The sequence below is a fragment of the Urtica dioica genome, chromosome 8, assembly GCF_054948205.1.
Source record: "Urtica dioica subsp. dioica isolate 48M chromosome 8, U.dioica_male_clone48M_v1_H2, whole genome shotgun sequence".
Lineage (NCBI taxonomy): Eukaryota > Viridiplantae > Streptophyta > Magnoliopsida > Rosales > Urticaceae > Urtica > Urtica dioica.
In genome coordinates, this window is record NC_142763.1 from 46490099 (window position 1) to 46511487 (window position 21389).

Below are 21389 nucleotides of genomic sequence, written 5' to 3' on the forward strand. Positions count from 1 at the left end.
TAAAGTGCGGTCTTCAAAAGACAGCGTCACGGATCCCACAGCCTTTGCAGACACCAGGCTCCCATCACCCCATTTGAAACAGAACTCGCCTTCCTCTAAGCTTTTGGTTTTCTTGAAACCATTCAAGGAACAATAAATATGGTTAGTAGCAGCGGAGTCAAGAATCCACATTGATACATTATCAGCTACTAAGCATGCTTCGGTAACTAGTACAATACTATGTTCCTTTGCTTTGAGATTGGCAGGACAGTTCTTTTTATCGGCCTTGTGAGGTCTCTTCTTAGTTCCAGAGGCGGAGGCTCTTTGCTCAGTAGCATGTGCCTCTCCTTGATTCCTCTTTCTCTTAGTGAGACCTTCAGCAGTGTGAAACTCCTTTATAAGCTTGGTAACAGTGTACTCTAGCTTGTTTATGGAGTAGTTCATCTTGGAGGTATCAAGCCATGCGGGGAGAGTTTCTAAGATCATATCTATGACATTCTTCCCATCAATCTCAGATCCTAGGATTTCCATTTTATTCAGAAAACTAATGATCAGTATCATAAAATCTCCAACAGGAGTCCTAGCCTTCATGTGACAGTTCATAAACTGTTGGACTGCTTGTTGCCTTGTTTGACGTCCTTGCCCTCCAAACATCTCAAGGAGATTGTAGAGCATTTCGGCGGCAGTCTCGATGTCACGATGTTGCTCTTTCAGCATATTGTTCATAGATGCCAAGATATAGCACCTCACAATCTCATCGGATCGAAGCCAGGCCGCTAAGGCGTCATTGTCCTCTTGAGTTGAATCATCATTCGTCAGAGGAGGACACGGGGTGGTCAGTACCCATTTGTGCTTGTTAACGGTAGGTATAATGTCGAGGTTACGTTTCGAGTCTACGTAGTTTTCGTTTTCGAGTTTGTTCGAGGAAAGAATGAAAGAGAGAGAGTTGGGAGACATATTGCCTATAAAAGTTGAAACAAGTTTATGATTAGTCTTTGGTTTAGGATTTAAGTTTGTTTAAGACTTTATAAAATCCAAAGGTGTTATGAACGAAATGACACTTTACTCCTTCGAGGGAAGGCCGCAACGAGTCCCCTTTCATAAGTAAATGACTCATCATTAATGCATAGCCAAGATGTCAATACATCAATTTTGACTAGCCACCTTGTAAATTGGTTTGATCACTCACATCCTTTCGCAAGGCCTCGAGGGAGGATTACTAGGGATTGAGTCTAAGTGTGTAACCAACCACTTAGTCCAAAATATTGACTTTGAAAAACAATCCGCCGAGGGGAGGCCTTGTCATCATCGTCTCACTCTCGGACGTAGCTCATTGAGCAATGATCAGAGAAAAGCGCCCTTGAGTACTCTCATTTAAGAGAGGGCCACGAGGGTGACTCTTAGTCCGGCGACACTTGCACTTTTCATTAGTGTTGGGGATCGTGGGTTACAAACAACAAGTATAACCCTCCCACTTAGTTTTTGGAGTTGGTTCATCGACTCTTATAAGTTCGGAAACAGATTTCCTAGTTAGAGAGCGACAGAGCGGACAACTAGAAGAGAATCCTAGATCGACATGTTCAGAGTAGTATTAGTGCATAAAGGCACAAGGTACATACTCGATCTTTTCCTATTTTCTATTTCGGGAAAGTGCATGAGGGAAGTGTGAACTTCAACTCACTCGAACACTTGAAAGTTTGAGATTACACATCTTTTTATTTTTCGGCTTGTCTACAAAGAGACCTCCCACTTAAATTTTCAAGAGCATATAGATTTTGAACATATGTGATATAGATATAGTTTTGAAAACATTTTGAAAACTTATTTGATTTGGGTGACAAAATATTTTCAAGTTTGAAAGTGAAAACGGTTTTTCAAAATTCAAACTAGTTTTGTAAAAAAAAAACTCAATTTCAATTAAACTTTCAAAAATCAAAACATTTTAATCTTACACATCATGTTTATAATCGTATGAAAAACATTTTTGCTCAAGAAAATTTTCTCATTAGAGTTCTACAACTCATGGTAGTGGGGTTTGAAAATCCGGATTTCTAAAAAACTGGACTTTCGAAACAGCCGCGCACCTCGGAGTAAAATCGCCATATCTGGCGGCTCCGATGTCCTTTGGAGCCGAAACCGGTGGCATTGGACAGAGAACAAACAGAGCTTTAATTTGATTCAAGAATCATTAAATTTAGATTTCTAAGCAGAGAGTTATGCCACTTTTAATGCGGGTTTACTCCAGCTCGAAGGAAAAGAAATAATTAAAACTTTGGTCCTTTTTAGGTGCGAAAAAGAATCGAGTGTAACGGAACGTTTTATGAAGGTTGTTAAAGCTTTTATTTGTGTTTTATTAGCAGGGTAATAAAATGATATAAAAGAAATAACAACAAGCATAAAACGAATACGGTAAATAAAAGAAACTAGAAATACAAGGTAACTAGTCACAAAATTTACCGAAATTTCTCAAACCTTTAAAACACGTTTTTCAATATAAAAAATTAAAAACTTTTAGAACTGATTCTAATGTGTTTTAAAAACATCCCAAACTCATAGAAAATCAACATGCTTTTTAATTTAAAGGCAAGAGCAATAAATTAAAAAAAAAAAATCTAAGATTACAATTCTAACTTGTCACAAAATTAGTAAACTTTTGAAAACGATATTCAAGGTCATAATTTTAAAAACATGTACATGCATATCTTTGACCATAGCTCTGATACCATTTGTTGGAATTGATCTAGGGTTTAAGAAAAAGATTAAACGCTTTGGGAAGCGGCCGAATTTTAAAAAAATTATTTTCAAGTAAAAACAGTTTTTACTAACCTAGACAAAGAAGCAAGTACATGTAATTAAAAACCAATATGAGCTAAGAGTTTACTAACCTTTCTTGAAGCTTGAACTTTGAAGAAGCTTTTGGAAAGTTTGCAACGCTCGTCTCCCCTCGCAGCACGTCTCTCTTTCTTTCCTCGGCACCTCGAGCAACCACGAAAGTTTCTATCACTAAATCACTCGAAATAAAGGAATCAGTGAGTGGGCACTTTTAAACACTACGACTTAAGAACGAGTCTTGAAGTCGCAGAGCAAAACACTAGGTCGAGTGAGGACCTAGGGGCCAAGACAAGAAAAATCGAAAATAAACTAGAAAGAGAGAGAGAGGAGTTCGGCCACAATGTCTAGAGAGAGAGTCTCTCAATCTCTAACTTGTGTGGAATGAATAGAATGAGAGGAATGAGGGTCCTATTTATAGGAGAAGGGTTGGCCTTGGAAAGAAGTAGTTTCCTCTTATTTTCCAAGCCTTTTTGAGCAATCTTTTATTGCCCAAATCTCCTAAATGGGCGCCTACATCAAACACATCCCCAAGGGATTAGTTTCCTCTTTTATTCCATGCCTTGCCTTTGACTTTCTCTTGGCTTGTTTGGCCAAAGTTCTACTTTCCTCATAGAGGAAATTTGTTTCCTCTTTTTCTTTTGGCAAGTATCTTGATACATTTATGCACAAAATAATCTCTCTTTACCTTGGGAACTTCACAAAGTTACTCATGACATACTCACAACTTAGTACTTCACCAATAGGCCCTGTTCGGAATCACATAGTGAGTCCGAACTCTGACTTTCTCAAATGAGAATACTAAGGTGTGAAATGACATGTCTCATTTCAGGATTAAGGTAAGCATGATGCAATTCATACATAGTGACTTCGAGACATAAGAGGTTAAATGGTTTGTTCTTTTCTTGTCTCTAGAAGTGCACTGGTCAATTCAGTACCTTCGGAAGATACCTAGAAGAACTATAGAGTCTCCAACTCTCTATGCCTCATAACCAGACATCATAGATTCTTCTAACAATCGTACTGAGGTCAATAGTCCTTTGACCCTAAGATTGCGAATATATCGTTTTAAGCAAACTACGAAGAGTTTGTTCATGCAAATCTACATTTGTCTCTTCGTAAGTTGTTAGGTTTGTTTATGGACTAAAAGACTAGGGTTTTACCATAAAGCTTCAGACAAGGAAGATTGAATGAACGTTTCAACTTTTTATTAATGAATAAGCAATTACAAGCAAGAGTCTTCGTAAGACTATATTACATCAAATGTACACAAATAGACACTACTACTCTTCTTGTGGGCACCATTGACAACACTCCCGCACCTTGCACCTTGGTGTTTTGGAACACCCTTCGAAGGACGAGGCTCCCGTCGGCGAACTTCCGCAGCTTGATCTTGGAATTGTAGTACTTCTCGACCTTCCTCTTTTGTGCAGCACGTCGGGGGAGTGCGTCCGCCCTCCTCTCGTCTATGAGGTCTAACTCGAGCCTGGTCGCGTCATCATTGGCGGCTTCTTCGTACTCCTCGATGCGCAAGGTCGGTAGCTTGGTCTCGACGAGTACCACGGCCTCGACGCCGAATGCGAGGGCGAAAAGGGTTTCGCCAGTCGCATTTCGAGCGGTGGTGCGGTACGCCCATAAGACCATGGGGAGCTCGTCGGCCCAAGCCCCCTTCCTTTCATCAAGCTTCTTCTTCAAGTTCTCTTTGATCGTCTTGTTAATCGCCTCGACCTGACCGTTGGCTTGAGGGTGGCGAGGAGAGGAGAAAGTCTTGCTAATGCCCAGTTGTTCGCACATTTCCCGGAGGCGCGCGTTGTCGAATTGTTTCCCGTTGTCGGTTACAATTGACGCGGGGATCCGGAAGCGGCAGATGATGCTCTTCCAAATGAAGCTCGTCGTGTTTGCCTCGGTGATCTTTGCCAGCGGCTCAGCCTCTACCCACTCTGTGAAGTAATCGACGGCCACGATCGCGTGCTTGTATTGCCTCGGGGCCGTAGGTAGCTCACCGATGAGGTCGATTCCCCACTTCGCGAAGGGTCGCGGCACAATGATTGGACACAATGGGGCCGGTGCTTGACGCGGGATGTGGGCGAATCTTTGGCACTTATCACATTTTTTGGCCCACTCGTGGGAGTCCTTTTTCAAGGTTGGCCCAAAATATCCAAGTCTTAGCAGCTTTAATGCCAAAGATTGTCCGGCGGCGTGGTTTCCGCATAACCCCTCGTGCACCTCGTGGAGCGCCTTCCTCGCCTCGACTTCGGTCAGGCAGCGGAGAAGGGGCATAGAGTAGCCTCTCTTGAACAAGTTGTCCTCCCTCATTGTGTACTTCGGCGCCAAGCTTCTCAGCTTTCTGGCCTCTTCTTTGTCTTCGGGAACGACTCCTCGCTTAAGGAATTCCACGAGCGGAGTCATCCATGAGGGAGGCGGAGTCTCGTCAACTACCCCTACGTCGCCTCTCGAGACGTAGGGTCGGGTCAACACTTCGATCGGGACGCTGCCTTCGCCCTCCTCGTCTATCCCAGACGCGAGGCGAGCCAGGGCGTCAGCATCAATGTTCGCCTCTCGAGGAACTTGGACAATCTCGAACCACGACAGGGCCTCTAGATTCTTTTGGGCCTTGGACAAGTATGCGACCATGTTTGGCTCTTTTGCGGCGTAGTCGCCCTTAACCTGGTTCACAATCAACACAGAGTCGCAGTGGATGCGCAGGTTTTGGGCGCCTAGCTTGTTCGCTAGTGTCAAGCCAACGATCAGAGCCTCGTACTCTGCCTCGTTGTTGGAAGCCCTGAACTCGAACTGCAGGGCGTATCTCCACTTTTCCCTATCGGGATTTGTGAGCACAACGCCGGCGCCAGCCCCCCGGGCGTTTGACGCGCCATCCACGTGCAAGTCCCAGACCGGCCCTATCCAGTCGTTGGTGCTCTTCTTCGATGACTCGCTGTGGTCGTCCTCCTTGTCTTCCGTGCTCTTACTACTCTTGTCGCCCTTGTCGGTCGGGGGCGCGCTTGTGAATTCGGCGACGAAGTCGGCGAGGGCCTGTACTCGAGAGGAGGTCCCTTTTTGAAGGAACTCGATCTCGTACTCGCCCAGCTCTTGGGACCATATTGCCATTCGAGAGGAGGTCCCTTTTTGAAGGGCCTTCTCGATGGGATGTCCCGAGCGGACCACAATGGGGTGCGCTTGGAAGTAAGGCCGGAGCTTTCTCGCGCTCATGACGAGGGCAAGGGACAGGCTCTCGATTTCCGGGTATCGGGTTTCAGCGTCGAGGAGCGCCTTGCTAACGTAATAGACCGGCCATTGTACCTTGTCTTCTTCGCGTATAAGAACCGCGCTCACGGCCCTATCGGAAACCGCGAGGTAGAGGTACAAGGTTTCGCCATTCTTCGGCTTCGCGAGGAACGGGGGGGGGGAGGTGAAATAGGCTTTCATATCGCGGAATGCTTCCTCGTACTCCTCCGTCCATACGAACCCGTCAGTCTTCTTGAGTGCCTTGAAGAACGGTTGGCACCTATCGGTGGCTTTGGAAACGAATCGCGTCAGGGCGGCGATCCTTCCCGTCAAGCTCTGAACTTCTTTTACTTTCTGTGGCGACCTCATCTCTAAGATCGCCCTGATCTTCTCGGGGTTAGCTTCGATCCCGCGACGGCTAACCATGTAGCCCAAGAATTTTCCGGACTCGACCCCAAAAGCGCACTTGTTGGGGTTGAGCTTCATCTTGTAGTGTCGTAGGATCGCGAACATCTCCCTAAGGTCTCGAACGTGGTCGCGGGCCTTGAGGCTTTTGACGAGCATATCGTCCACGTAGATCTCCATGGTTTTGCCAATTTGATTGGCGAACATCTGGTTCACCAACCTTTGATACGTCGCTCCCGAGTTTTTGAGGCCAAAGGGCATGACCTTGTAATAGTAATACCCGCGGTTCGTAACAAAGGTGGTCTTGATTTGATCCGGTTCGTGCATACGGATCTGGTTGTAGCCTGAATAGGCGTCCATGAAGCTCAGCAACTCGTGGCCCACCGTGGCGTCCACGAGCTGCTCGATCCTCGGGAGAGGGAAGCTGTCTTTCGGGCAGGCTTTGTTGAGATCTTTGTAGTCGATACAGATCCGCCACTTCACGTTTGGCTTCTTGACCATCACCACATTGGACACCCACTTGGGGTGCTCCGCCTCCCTGATGAAGTCGGCGGTGAGAAGTTTGTCAACTTCTTCACCAATGGCTTGGTACCTCTCTCCGCTGAACGCCCATCGCGGTTGAACGCGCTCGGCCACTCTCTTGTCGTCGTTGAGATGGTGAACCATTATTTCGGGGTCGATCCCCGGCATGTCAGCGTGTGTCCACGCAAAGACATCTTTGTGCTCTCGGAGGAAAGCGGCGAGCTCGGTTCGGACTTCAGATGGGAGTTGGGCGCCTACCTTGACTACTTGGTCAGGCTTGGCGTCGTCCAACATGACGGGAACGAGGTCGTCCGGTGTCTCCACCTTTCGACGCTCGACATCGTCCCTTTGGTCTAGCTCTCCGAAGGTGCCCCCCTCCTCTATCTTGCAGAGGAATTTGTCCCCGAGCTGGAAGACGGTGCTTACCACCATTCATTTCCCTTTTCCGTCTACACCCTGGATGTAGCACATCCTCGCCATTGAATGGTCTCCCAGCATTACGGCGATCCCCTTCTCGGTCGGGAATTTCATCATCAGATGGTACGTGGACGTTATGGCCTTCAACCGATTGAGATTCGGGCGGCCGACGATGATATTGTATGCCGAGGGCTGGTCCACGACAAGGAACGACACGATGTGGGTAACCTCGAGCCTCCCCGGGGTACCGAAGGTAACCGGGAGGTCGATAGTTCCCTCCGTCATGACCCTCTCCCCGGAGAAGCCGAAGAGCGGGGTCGAGATTGGGGTCGGTCTCATCCCGGATAGCTTCATCCTGTCCAACGCCGACTTGAAGATTATGTCGGCGGAGCTCCCATTGTCGATTAGGATTCTCCGGACGAGGTTGTTGGCGACGGGGGCAGAGACGACTATCGCGTCGTTGTGTGGATGGAGCACTCGTGCCGCTTCTTGGCCGGTGAAGAACATGGATTCGAACGGGGCCGGAGGAGGGGCCTCGTACGTGTGGTTGATGTAGTGCGCTATTTTCCCTTGGGAAACTTCGCGCACGTACTTCTTCCTTTGCGTGGCAGAGTCTCCGAACTCCGGGCCGCCCAAGATTGCGCCCACGATGTGAAGTTGCGAGCTCTCCGGTTCTTCGTTTGCCGCGCGGTCCGTGACGGTCACCGTCGCCGGACCTTTCTTTTCTTGCCGCGGGCGGCCTCCGTGTGCCGCGGCCGTCCCGATAGTTCTAAGGACGTATTCTTTCAGTTTCCCATCTTGAATCAAGGCCTCAATCTGACGCTTGAGTTGATAGCATGCGGATGTCAGATGCCCATGATCCGGATGGTAGTCACAGTACTTACTTTGATCCCTCTTGGCGGGATCCTTCGTGAGAGGGGTTGGATTCCCCAGCTTGTCACGGTGCAGAGCCAGGATTCGCTCCGGCGAAGTGTTCAGAGGAGTGAATGTCGAGAACTTTCGGAAGCTATCGACATGTGGCGGCCTCAGCCCAGGGTGGGAACGGCCGTTAGGGTCCTGGCTTCCCTTATTCCTCCTCTTTCGAGGGTCGGGGCGATCTCCGTCTTGATCGTCGCGGCGGCGACTCCCCTGCCCTCCTATCTTTCGGCCATCTCGGCCGTCGAGATAGTCCTCGATTCCCATGTACGTGCGGGCTCTCGTCATTAGCTCCGCCATGTCCCGCGGGACTTGGCCAACAATAGACTTGAGGAAGTCGCTCGTGCGGACTCCCTCAGTGATCGCCGTGATGGCATCTCTGTCGTCGAACCCTTCGACCTTGTGAGACTGCTCAGTGAAGCGTGCGAGGTATTGACTCAGCGTCTCGTCTCTTCCCTGCCGGATAGAGAGGAGGTGGGTCTTTGGTTTCTTTTGGGCCACGAGGGTGGCGAATCGGGCAAGGAACGCCTCTCGTAAGGCCCGGAAAGACGAGATGCTTCCCGGCCTCAAACTTCGGAACCACTCAAACCCCGACCCTGTCAGGGTCAGGCTGAAAGCTTGGCAGAGGGTGGCGTCTGTCTGCCCTTGCATCGTCATCCACGTCTCATAGTGTTGGACGTGGAAGTGGGGGTCCGTACGTCCATCGTAGGGGGGAATGGACGGTAACTTGAAGTTTCCCACGCATGGTTACGCGAGGACTTGTGCGGCGAAGGGAGAGTATGATTCCTCGATCCCTCTGTACGGCCTTTGCCTCCCCGACTCCCTCATCTCGATGATTTGATTTTGGAGGCTCTGAATCATCGTGACCATGTCAAGCCCGTTAGCAGGGCCGACCGTCGGGGCCACGGGAATCACCGGTTGGCGTTCGTTGGACGCTTGGTCCACGACATTGGCCTGGGGCCGGCCGAGAGTTGCGGCGGGGAGCGCGTCCCTTCGAGAGTTTAGCCTTTGGCGGAGATCCTCCCCTCGGGAGTCTCTCTGCGCCGTCAGGCGCTCTCTAAGGTCCACACTCGGCGCGTGGCGGGGTGAGGTCACCCTTGGTCGGACCGTCCGGCGAGCGCTCCGGCTATCGGCCCCATCATCCACCAGAGTCGCTCTCTCCTCGGCGAGGGGCCGTGTCCGGCCGCCTCTTGAAACCGACTGGGCGAGTCCCCGGGAATGTGACCGCGCCTGCTGTCACGCCAGGTGCGACGGCCCGGCCAAAGCATCGTTAGACCTCTCGGGCCGCGAAGGGGCAAGGCTGGGCGTTGCCTCATTGGTCCTGGACTCCCCCATATATTCGGGATCGGAGTCGTCTTGGGCGGACCTATCCTCAATGTCATAACCGATGAGGTTAGCTATGAGCGTACCGTCGACACCGGGGCGGTCAAGGAACTGTGCGAGCCGCCGGGCCGTGTCCTCTCGGAGCTCGGCCTCGGGGTCATTCATCGGGTCTTGGGGCTGGCTCTCGCTATCGCGAGGTTGCCCTTCAAGACGATGTGCGAGGCGTCGAAGGCCGTACCTCGAGCTCGTCGCTCGGGTACCCGCGGAGGTGGTGGGAATGTGACTCATCTCTCGAGAGTCGTGAGAACAAAGGAAGAAAACTGGTAGAGGGAATGCGTCGTCAAGGTCGAGAGATGCCCTCCTTCTAGCGCCAAAATGTTGTCGCAGTTTTTCGGACAACGATTTAGGAGTCGCAGATGGTCAGACCCAAGGCCGGACCAAGTGGTCTCGTCTCGACTCGAGCGTGTCGGGCTTGGTATCCCAAGCCGTCCCTTAGCTGTAGGTGTTCTCTATCTCGTCCAAGCACCTGAAATGTAAGCAGAAAGGTGTGAACTAAAAAGGGGAAACAGAGGGGTTGCCTCTGTTTACCTCTCCGACGCTCAACATTAGTACGACTAAGGTGGATATAGGAGGTTTAGGTGTTAGAGGCCGGGAGTTGAGAGAAACGAGCGAGGTACGAGTTCGACAGCGTTTCAGTACTCAAATTCGGATTACCTAGACCAGGGGAGGGACCCCCGGTATTTATAGACGACCAAGGGGCGTTATGGGCAACCCCTTGGCCGAGGATAGCCTTGGCTCGGCCATTGGCCGAGGTTGGCCCTTGGGCCGGCCAATGGCCGAGGCTATTTGGGCCGGCCATTGGCCGAGGCTGGCCCTAGGGCCGGCCAATGGCCGGGGGTAGCTTGGGTCGGCCATTGGCCGAGGCTGGCCTCTGGGCCGGCCAATGGCCGAGGCTGTTTGGGCCGGCCATTGGCCGAGGCTGGCCCTAGGGCCGGCCAATGGCCGGGGGTAGCTTGGGTCGGCCATTGGCCGAGGCTGGCCCTTGGGCCGGCCAATGGCCGAGGCTATTTGGGCCGGCCATTGGCCGAAGCTGGCCCTAGGGCCGGCCAATGGCCGGGGGTATCTTGGGTCGGCCATTGGCCGAGGCTGGCCCTTGGGCCGGCCAATGGCCGAGGCTATTTGGGTCGGCCATTGGCCGAGGCTGGCCCTAGGGCCGGCCAATGGCCGGGGCAAGCTGCCGGGACGCGTTCGATGTTGCTCTGCCTCCGTTCGGCTGCGATCGGGGTCGGGCCGATAACAACACTGAAAATCTCTCGGTTCAAATGAATTTATTTTCTACTCAAGAATTCAACCTAATTATGATGAGCGGATCCACTGAATATTATCTATGTTTACCCTTCATGAATGTCATCAACTAGTCTGGATTTACTAAATTACCATTTTACACTTCTAGCTGTTATTTCCTCAACTCCTTTGTCGCTTGTGAATAAGTTAGAAACAATGTATTGACGAGGAGCTAACAAGTCACATTGTTTCATCCAAAAGAGTCAGGACTCAATTTGGACACTGGCCAGTTCATTTATTCACAGTCCAAGGAACAAAGCATGAGGTGACATACATTGCATTTCAGCAATCTTGTACATGAATTCCATATCTATGAGAACTTCACAAAGTTACTCATGACATTCTCACAACTTAGTACTTCACCAATAGGCCCTGTTCGGAATCACATACTGAGTCCGAACTCTGACTTTCTCAAATGAGAATACTAAGGTGTGAAATGACATGTCTCATTTCAGCATTAAGGTAAGCACGATGCAATTCATACGTAGTGACTTCGAGACATAAGAGGTTAAATGGTTTGTTCTTATCTTGTCTCTAGAAGTGCACTGGTCAATTCAGTACCTTCGGAAGATACCTAGAAGAACTATAGAGTCTCCAACTCTCAATGCCTCATAACCAGACATCATAGATTCTTCTAACAATCATACTGAGGTCAAGAGTCCTTTGACACTTAGATTGCGAATATAGCGTTTTAAGCAAACTACGAAGAGTTTGTTCATGCAAATCTACATTTGTCTCTTCGTAAGTTGTTTAGTTTTTTTATGGACTAAAGACTAAGGTTTTATCATAAAGCTTCAAACAAGGAAAATTGAATGAATGTTTCAACTTTTTATTAATGAATAAGCAATTAGAAGCAAGAGTCTTCATGAGACTTTATTACATCAAATGCATAATATAAAGATTACAACTCTTCTTGTGGGCACCATTGACAACACTCTCTTAGGTCATCGCCACGCTCGATGCGTCGAGCAGTGAGATGGTCCTTAAGATCAGGGCTTGTCGTACGGAGGTGCGGGCTTCGACTGTGACGGCGCGCTCTCCGTGTTCCCTGACTCTCCATAACATTTGTTGTCGCAGTTTTTCGGACAACGATTTAGGAGCCACAGGCGGGTAGACCCGAGGCCGGACCAAGTGGCCTTTCCTGGGCTCGAACGTGTCGGACCTGGTTGCCCAGATCTTCCCTTGGCTGTCGATGGTGTTTGAGCTCGCCGGGGTACCTGGAAAAGGTGAGAGGACCGTGAGCTAAGAAGGGAAAACAGAGGGGGTGCCTCTGTTTACCTCTCCGACGCTCAACATTAGTGGGATTGAGGTGGAGTATAGAGGATTTAGAGGGTGAGAGGCCAAAGATATGGAAACGAGTGAAGTCTGAGTTCTACAGCGTTTCTGGACTCAAAAATGGGTTACCTAGAGAAGGTGAAAGGCACCTGTATTTATAGGCGACCAAGAGGCATTAGGGCAACCCCTTGGCATTAGGCCCAGGAGGCCGAGCGGATGCATTAGGCCAAGGAGGCCGAGCGGAGGTTGGGCCCAGGGGGCCGAGCTAAGGCCGAGGTCGAGCTCGTCAGGCCGAGGTCGAGCTGAGGCCGAGGTCGAGCTCGCCAGGCCGAGGTCGAGCTGAGGCCGAGGTGGAGCTAAGGCCGAGGTTGAGCTCGTCAGGCCGAGGTCGAGCTTAGGTCGACCTGAGGCCGAGGTCGAGCTCGCCAGGCCGACGTCGAGCTGAGGCCGAGGTCGAGCTAAGGCCGAGGTTGAGCTCGTCAGGCCGAGGTAGAGCTTAGGTCGAGCTGAGGTCGAGCTGAAGCCGAGGTCGAGCTCGCCAGGCCGAGGTCGAGCTGTGGTCGAGCTAAGAGCGAGGTCGAGCTCGTCAGGCCGAGGTCGAGCTCGCGAGGCCGAGGTCGAGCTGAGGCCGAGCTAAGGGCGAGGTCGAGCTCGTCAGGCCGAGGTCGAGCTGAGGCCGAGGTCGAGCTCGCCAGGCCGAGGCCGAGCTCATCAGGCCGGGGTCGAGCTAAGGTCGAGGTCAAGCTCGTCAGGCCGAGGTCGACCTGAAGTCGAGGTCGAGCTCGCCAGACCGAGGTCGAGCTGAGATCGAGCTAAGGCCGAGGTCGAGCTGAGGCCGAGGTCGAGCTCGCCAGGTCGAGGTCGAGCTGAGGTCGAGCTAAGGCCGAGGTCGAGCTGAGGCCGAGGTCGAGGTCGCCAGGCCGAGGTCGAGCTGAGGTCGAGCTGAGGCCGAGGTCGAGGCCGTGCTCATCAGGCCGGGGTCGAGCTGAGGTCGAGGTCGAGCTCGTCAGGCCGAGGTCGAGCTTAGGTCGAGCTGAGGTCGAGCTCGTCAGGCCGAGGTCGAGCTTAGGTCGAGCTGAGGCCGAGGTCGAGCTCGTCAGGCCGAGGTTGAGCTAAGGCCGAGGTCGAGCTCGTCAGGCCGAGGTCGAGCTGAGGCCGGGGCCCAGCTCGCCAGGTCGATTTCAAGCTGAGGCCGAGGTCGAGCTCGCCAGGCCAAGGTCGAGCTGAGGCCGAGGTCGAGCTCGCTAGGCCGAGGTCGAGCTGAGGCCGAGGTCGAGCTCGCCAGGTCAAGGTCGAGCTGAGGCCGAGGTCGAGCTCGCTAGGCCGAGGTCGAGCTGAGGCCGAGTTCGAGCTCGCCAGGCCGAGGCCGAGCTCGCCAGGCCGAGGTCGGGCTCGGGAGGCCGGGGCTTGGCCGGCCAGGGCGTGTTGTCACCGAACTGGCGGAGAATACAGTGTTTTGACGTGGTTCTCCGGACCGCGACGCCTATTGACATCTTTACCCCTGTCGATCGTCGACGGGCTGACAACATTAGCCCCCCAAGTTTTTGGTCGACCGTAGGTGGAGTGGAAACTCAAGAATCACGTCAACATGTGGACTTCAGACAACTACTCTCGAGTTTGTGAGTACATCGTGGAGCGGCTTCGGCGCATTGCGAGGGGCGACTTTAATTCGTCGCGAGGGACGGCTTTCTTGTGTCATTGAGACGGCTTTAGTGCGTTTTTGAGACGGCCTTATTGCGTCGCAAAGACGGCTTTATTTTCTCGACCTACCTGTGAAGGCGCGATCGATTTGTGTGATTCGGTTTTCCGCGGGCGCTGGCTAGACCAGGTACGCCCGGCGGACGCAAGCCTTTGAAACCCTATTTGTAACTCGCTGCCTGCCGGCTCACGAGCTGGGCGGCGAGCGCGGTGCCGCATTCGGGACTCGACTCGAGGACTCATGTATAGTCAGCACGAGGAGACATGTGGCGAGGTTTCCCGTGGACGTTGGCTAGACCACATACGTCCGGCGCGTCCGGCGGACGTAGGCCTTTGAAACCAATTTGTAACTCGCTGCCTATCGGCGCATGGGCTGGGCGACGAGCGTGGTGTTACATTCGTGTGGCGAGGTTTCCCGTGGACGCTGGCTAGACCAAATACGCCCGGCGGACTCAAGCCTTTCAAACCCATTCGTAACTCCCTGCCTATCGGCGCATGAGTTGGGCGGCGAGCGCGGTGCCACATTCGTGTGGCGAGGATTCCCGTGGACGCTTGGCTAGACCAGATACGCACGGCGGACGCAAGCCTTTGAAACCCATTCGTAACTCGCTGCCTAACGACGCACGAGCTGGGCGGCAAGCGCAGTGCCACATTCGGGACTCGACTCGAGGACTCATGTAGAGTCTGCACGAGGAGACATGTGGCGAGGTTTCATGTGGACGCAGGCTAGACCAGATACGTCCGGCGGACGCAAGCCTTTGGAACCCATTTGTAACTCGCTGCCTAACGGCGCACGAGTTGGGCGGCGAGTGTGGTGCCACATTCGGGACTCGACTCGAGGACTCATGTAGAGTCTGTACGAGGAGATGTGGCGAGGTTTCCCGTGGACGCTGGCTAGACTAGATACGCCCGGCGGACGCAAGCCTTTGAAACCCATTTCTAACTCGCTGCCTAACGGTGCAGGAGATGGGCAGCGAGCGTGATGCCACATTGGTGTGGCCAGGTTTCCCGTGGATGCTGGCTAGACCAGATACGCCCGGCGGATGCAAGCCTTTAAAACCCAGTTGTAACTCGCTGCCTATCGGTGCACGAGCCGGGCGGCGAGCGCGATGCCACATTCGTGTGGCCAGGTTTGCCGTGACCGCTGGCTAGACCAGATACGCCCGGCGGGCGGAAGCCTTTGAAACCCATTTATGAGTCGCTACCTATCGGCGCGCGAGCTGGGCGGCGAGCGTGATCTCGGGACTTAACTCGAGGACTCATGTAGAGCCTGCACGAGGAGTTACGTGAAGGGTCGGGATGAGGAGTATTGGTCGACTCGTGGACTTGGACCCAACTCGAGGAATGGGCTCGTCTCGAGGGGCGAGCTCGACTCGGGGATCGAACTGGAGTTGAGGAGCGAGCTCGACTCGAGGAACGAACTGGACTCGAGGAACGAGCTCGACTCGAGGAATTGCGTGAAGAGTCGGCGAGGAGTATCAGTCGACTCGCGGACTCGGAGCTCGACTCGAGGAGCGAGCCCGACCTGAGGAGCGAGCTCGACTCGAGGAGCGAACTGGACTCGAGGAGCGAGCTCGACTCGAGGAATTGCGTGAAGAGTCGGCGAGGAGTATCAGTCGACTCACGGACTCGGAGCCCGACTCGAGGAGCGAGCTCGACTCGACGAGCGAACTGGACTCGAGGAGCGAGCTCGACTAGAGGAATTGCGTGAAGAGTAGGCGAGGAGTATCAGTCGACTCGCGGACTCGGAGCTCGACTCGAGGAGCGAACTGGGCTCGAGGAACGAGCTCGACTCGAGGAGCAAACTGGACTCGAGGAGCGAGCTCGACTCGAGGAGTGATCTGGACTCGAGGAGCGAGCTCGACTCGAGGAATTGCATGAAGAGTCGGCGAGGAGTATCAGTCGACTCGCGGACTCGGAGCCCGACTCGAGGAGCGAACTGGACTCGAGGAGCGATCTCGACTCGAGGAATTGCGTGAAGAGTCGGCGAGGAGTATCAGTCGACTCGCGGACTCGGAGCTCGACCCGAGGAGCGAGCTCGACTCGAGGAGCGAACTGGACTCGAGGAGTGAGCTCGACTCGGGGAATTGCGTGAAGAGTCGGCGAGGAGTATCAGTCGACTCGGGGACTCGGAGCCCGACTCGAGGAGCGAGCTCGACTCGAGGAGCGAATTGGACTCGAGGAGCGAGCTCGACTTGAGGAATTGTGTGAAGAGTCGGCGAGGAGTATCAGTCGTAACTCGCTGCCTATCGGCGCACGAGCCGGGCGGCGAGCGCGATGTCACATTCGTGTGGCCAGGTTTCCCGTGGACGCTAGCTAGACCAGATACATGTGGAGCTCATTCCTCGAGTTGGGTCCAAGTCCACATTCGTGTGGTCGGGACTCAACTCGAGGACTCATGTAGAGCCTGCACGAGGAGTTACGTGAAGGGTCGGGATGAGGAGTATTGCTCGACTCGTGGACTTGGACCCAACTCGAGGAATGAGCTCGTCTCGAGGGGCGAGCTCGACTCGGGGAACGAACTGGACTTGAGTAGCGAGCTCGACTTACGGAGCGAACTGGACTTGAGGAGCGAGCTCGACCCGAGGAGTTGCGTGGAGAGTCGGTACGAGTAAAAGTCGACTCGAGGAGCGAGCTCGACTCGAGGAGCGAACTGGACTCGAGGAGCGAGCTCGACTCGAGGAATTGCGTGAAGAGTCGGCGAGGAGTATTAGTCGACTCGCGGACTCGGAGCCCGACTCGAGGAGCGTGTTTGACTCGAGGAGCGAACTGGACTCGAGGAGCGAGCTCGACTCGAGGAATTGCGTGAAGAGTCGGCGAGGAGTATCAGTCGACTCGCGGACTTGGAGCTCGACTCGAGGAGCGAGTTTGACTCGAGGAGCGAACTGGGCTCGAGGAGCGAGCTCGACTCGAGGAATTGTGTGAAGAGTCGGCGAGGAGTATCAGTCGACTAGCGGACTCGGAGCTCGCTCCTCGGAGCTCGACCCGAGGAGCGAGCTCCACTCGAGGAGCGAACTGGACTCGAGGAGCGAGCTCGACTCGAGGAATTGCGTGAAGAGTCGGCGAGGAGTATCAGTCGACTCGCGGACTCGGAGCCCGACTCGAGGAGCGAGCTCGACTTGAGGAGCGAACTGTTGCGTGAAGAGTCGGCGAGGAGTATCACTCGACTCGCGAACTTGGAGCTCGACCCGAGGAGCGAGCTCGACTCGAGGAGCGAACTGGACTCGAGGATCGAGCTCGACTCGAGGAATTGCGTGAAGAGTCGGCGAGGAGTATCAGTCGACTCTCGGACTCGGAGCTCGACTCGAGGAGCGAACTGGGCTCGAGGAGCGAGCTCGACTCGAGGAGCAAACTGGACTCGAGGAACGAGCTCAACTCGAGGAATTACGTGAAGAGTCGGCGAGGAGTATCAGTCGACTCGCGGACTCGGAGCTCGACTCGAGGAGCGAGCTCAACTCGAGCAGCGAACTGGACTCGAGGAGCGAGCTCAGATCGAGGAGCGAACTGGACTCGAGGAGCGAGCTCGACCCGAAGAATTGCGTGAAGAATAGGCGAGGAGTATCAGTCGACTCGCGTACTCGGAGCTCGACTCGAGGAGCGAACTGGGCTCGAGGAGCGAGCTCGACTCGAGGAGCGAACTGGACACAAGGAGCGAGCTCGACTCGAGGAGCGAGCTCGACTCGAGGAGCGAACTGGACTCGAGGAGCGAGCTCGACCCGAGGAATTGCGTGAAGAGTCGGCGAGGAGTATCAGTCGACTCGCGTACTCGGAGGTCGACTCGAGGAGCGAACTGGGCTCGAGGAGCGATCTCGACTCGAGGAGCGAACTGGACTCGAGGAGCGAGCTCGACTCGAGGAATTGCGTGAAGAGTCGGCGAGGAGTATCAGTCGACTCGCGGACTCGGAGCCCGACTCGAGGAGCGAGTTTGACTCGAGGAGCGAGCTCGACTCGAGGAATTGCGTGAAGAGTCGGCGAGGAGTATCAGTCGACTCGCGGACTCGGAGCCCGACTCGAGGAGCGAGCTCGACTCGAGGAGCCAACTGGACTCGAGGAGCGAGCTCGACCCGAGAATTGAGTGAAGAGTCGGCGAGGAGTATCAGTCGACTCGCCGACTTGGAGCTTGATCCGAGGAGCGAGCTCGACACGAGGAGCGAACTGGACTCGAGGAGCGAGCTCGACTCGAGGAGCGAACTGGACTCGAGGACCGAGCTCGACTCGAGGAGCGAACTGGACTCGAGGAGCGAGCTCGACTCGAGGAATTGCGTGAAGAGTCGGCGAGGAGTATCAGTCGACTCGCGGACTCGGAGCCCGACTCGAGGAGCGAGTTTGACTCGAGGAGCGAGCTCGACTCGAGGAATTGCGTGAAGAGTGGGCGAGTTGTATCAGTCGACTCGCGGACTCGGAGCCCGACTCGAGGAGCGACCTCGACTCGAGGAGCGAAATGGACTTGAGGAGCGAGCTCGACCCGAGGAATTGCGTGAAGAGTCGGCGAGGAGTATCAGTCGACTCGAGGACTCGGAGCCCGACTCGAGGAGCGAGCTCGACTCGAGGAGCGAACTGGACTCGAGGAATTGCGTGAAGAGTCGGCGAGGAGTATCAGTCGACTAGAGGACTCGGAGCTCGCTCCTCGGAGCTCGACCCGAGGAGCGAGCTCGACTCGAGGAGCGAACTGGACTCGAGGAGCGAGCTCGACTCGAGGAATTGCGCGAAGAGTCGGCGAGGAGTATCAGTCGACTCGCGTACTCGGAGCCCGACTCGAGGAGCGAGTTTGACTCGAGGAGCGAACTGGACTCGAGGAGCGAGCTCGACCCGAGGAATTGCGTGAAGAGTCGGCGAGGAGTATCAGTCGACTTGCGGACTTGGAGCTCGACCCGAGGAGCGAGCTTGACTCGAGGAGCGACCTCGACTCGAGGAGCGAGCTCGACTCGAGGAATTGTGTGAAAAGTCGGCGAGGAGTATCAGTCGACTCGCGGACTCTGAGCTCGACTCGAGGAGCGAACTGGGCTCGAGGAGCGAGCTCGACTCGAGGAGCGAACTGGACTCGAGGAACGAGCTTAACTCGAGGAATTGCGTGAAGAGTCGGCGAGGAGTATCAGTCAACTCGCGGACTTGGAGCTCGACTCGACGAGCGAGCTCGCCTCGAGGAGCGAACTGGACTCGAGGAGCGAGCTCGGATCGAGCAGCGAACTGGACTCGAGGAGCGAGCTCGACCCAAGGAATTGTGTGAAGAGTCGGCGAGGAGTATCAGTCGACTCGCGTACTCGGAGCTCGACTCGAGGAGCGAACTGGGCTCGAGGAGCGAGCTCGACTCGAGGAGCGAACTGGACTCGAGGAGCGAGCTCGACTCGAGGAATTGTGTGAAGAGTCGGCGAGGAGTATCAGTCGACTCGCGGACTCGGAGCCCGACTCGAGGAGCGAGTTTGACTCGAGGAGCGAGCTCGACTTGAGGAATTGCGTGAAGAGTTGGCGAGGAGTATCAGTCGACTCGCGGACTCGGAGCCCGACTCGAGGAGCGAGCTCGACTCGAGGAGCCAACAGGACTCGAGGAGCGAGCTCGACCCGAGGAATTGAGTGAAGAGTCGGCGAGGAGTATCAGTCGACTCGCCGACTTGGAGCTCGATCTGAGGAGCGAGCTCGACTCGAGGAGCGAACTGGACTCGAGGAGCGAGCTCGACTCGAGGAGCGAACTTGACTCGAGGAGCGAGCTCGACTCGAGGAATTGCGTGAAGAGTCGGCGAGGAGTATCAGTCGACTCGCGGACTCGGAGCCCGACTCGAGGAGCGAACAGGACTCGAGGAGCGATCTGGACTCGAGGAATTGCGTGAAGAGTCGGCGAGGAGTATCAGTCGACTCGCGGACTCGGAGCTCGACCCGAGGAGCGAGCTCGACTCGAGGAGCGAACTAGACTCGAGGAGTGAGTTCGACTCGGGGAATTGCGTGAAGAGTCGGCGAGGAGTATCAGTCGACTTGCGGACTCGGAGCTCGACCCGAGGAGCGAGCTTGACTCGAGGAGCGAACTGGACTCGAGGAGCGAGCTCGACTCGAGGAATTGCGTGAAAAGTCGGCGAGGAGTATCAGTCGACTCGCGGACTCGGAGCTCGACTCGAGGAGCGAACTGGGCTCGAGGAGCAAGCTCGACTCGAGGAGCGAACTGGACTCGAGGAACGAGCTCAACTCGAGGAATTGCGTGAAGAGTCGGCGAGGAGTATCAGTCAACTCGCGGACTTGGAGCTCGACTCGAGGAGCGAGCTCGCCTCAAGGAGCAAACTTTACTCGAGGAGCGAGCTCGACCCGAGGAATTGCGTGAAGAGTCAGCGAGGAGTATCAGTCGACTCGCGTACTCGGAGCTCGACTCGAGGAGCGAACTGGGCTCGAGGAGCGAGCTCGACTCGAGGAGCGAACTGGACTCGAGGAGCGAGCTCGACTCGAGGAATTGCGTGAAGAGTCGGCGAGGAGTATCAGTCGACTCGCGGACTCGGAGCCCGACTCGAGGAGCGAGTTTGACTCGATGAGCGAGCTCGACTCGAGGAATTACGAGAAGAGTCGGCGAGGAGTATCAGTCGACTCGCGGACTCGGAGCCCGACTCGAGGAGCGAGCTCGACTCGAGGAGCCAACTGGACTCGAGGAGCGAGCTCGACCCGAGGAATTGAGTGAAGAGTCGGCGAGGAGTATCAGTCGACTCGCGGACTCGGAGCTCGACTAAAGGAGCGAGCTCGACTCGAGGAGCGAACTGGGCTCGAGGAGCGAGCTCGACTCGAGTAGCGAACTGGACTCGAGGAACGAGTTCAACTCATGGAATTGCGAGAAGAGTCGGCGAGGAGTATCAGTCGACTCGCGGACTCGCAGCTCGACTCGAGGAGCGAGCTCGACTTGAGGAGCGAACTGGACTCGAGGAGCGAACTGGACCCGAGGAATTGCGTGAAGAGTCGGCGAGGAGTATCAGTCGACTCGCGGACTAGGAGCTCGACCCGAGGAGCGAGCTTGACTCGAGGAGCGAACTGGACTCGAGGAACGAGCTCAACTCGAGGAGCGAGCTCGACTCGAGGAGCGAACTTGACTCGAGGAGCGAACTGGACTCGAGGAGCGAGCTCGACTCGAGGAATTGCATGAAGAGTCGGCGAGGAGTATCAGTCGACTCGCGGACTCGGAGCTCGTCCCGAGGAGTGAGCTGGACTCGAGGAGCCAACTGGACTCGAGGAATTGCGTGAAGAGTCGGCGAGGAGTATGAGTCGACTCGCGGACTCGGGGCCCGACTCGAGGAGCGAGCTCGACTCGAGGAGCGAATTGGACTCGAGGAGCGAGCTTGACTCGAGGAATTGCCTGAAGAGTCGACGAGGAGGATCAGTCGACTCGCGGACTTGGAGCTCGACCCGAGGAGCGAGCTCGACTCGAGGAATTGCGTTAATAGTCGGCGAGGAGTATCAGTCGACTGGCGGACTCGGAGCCCGACTTGAGG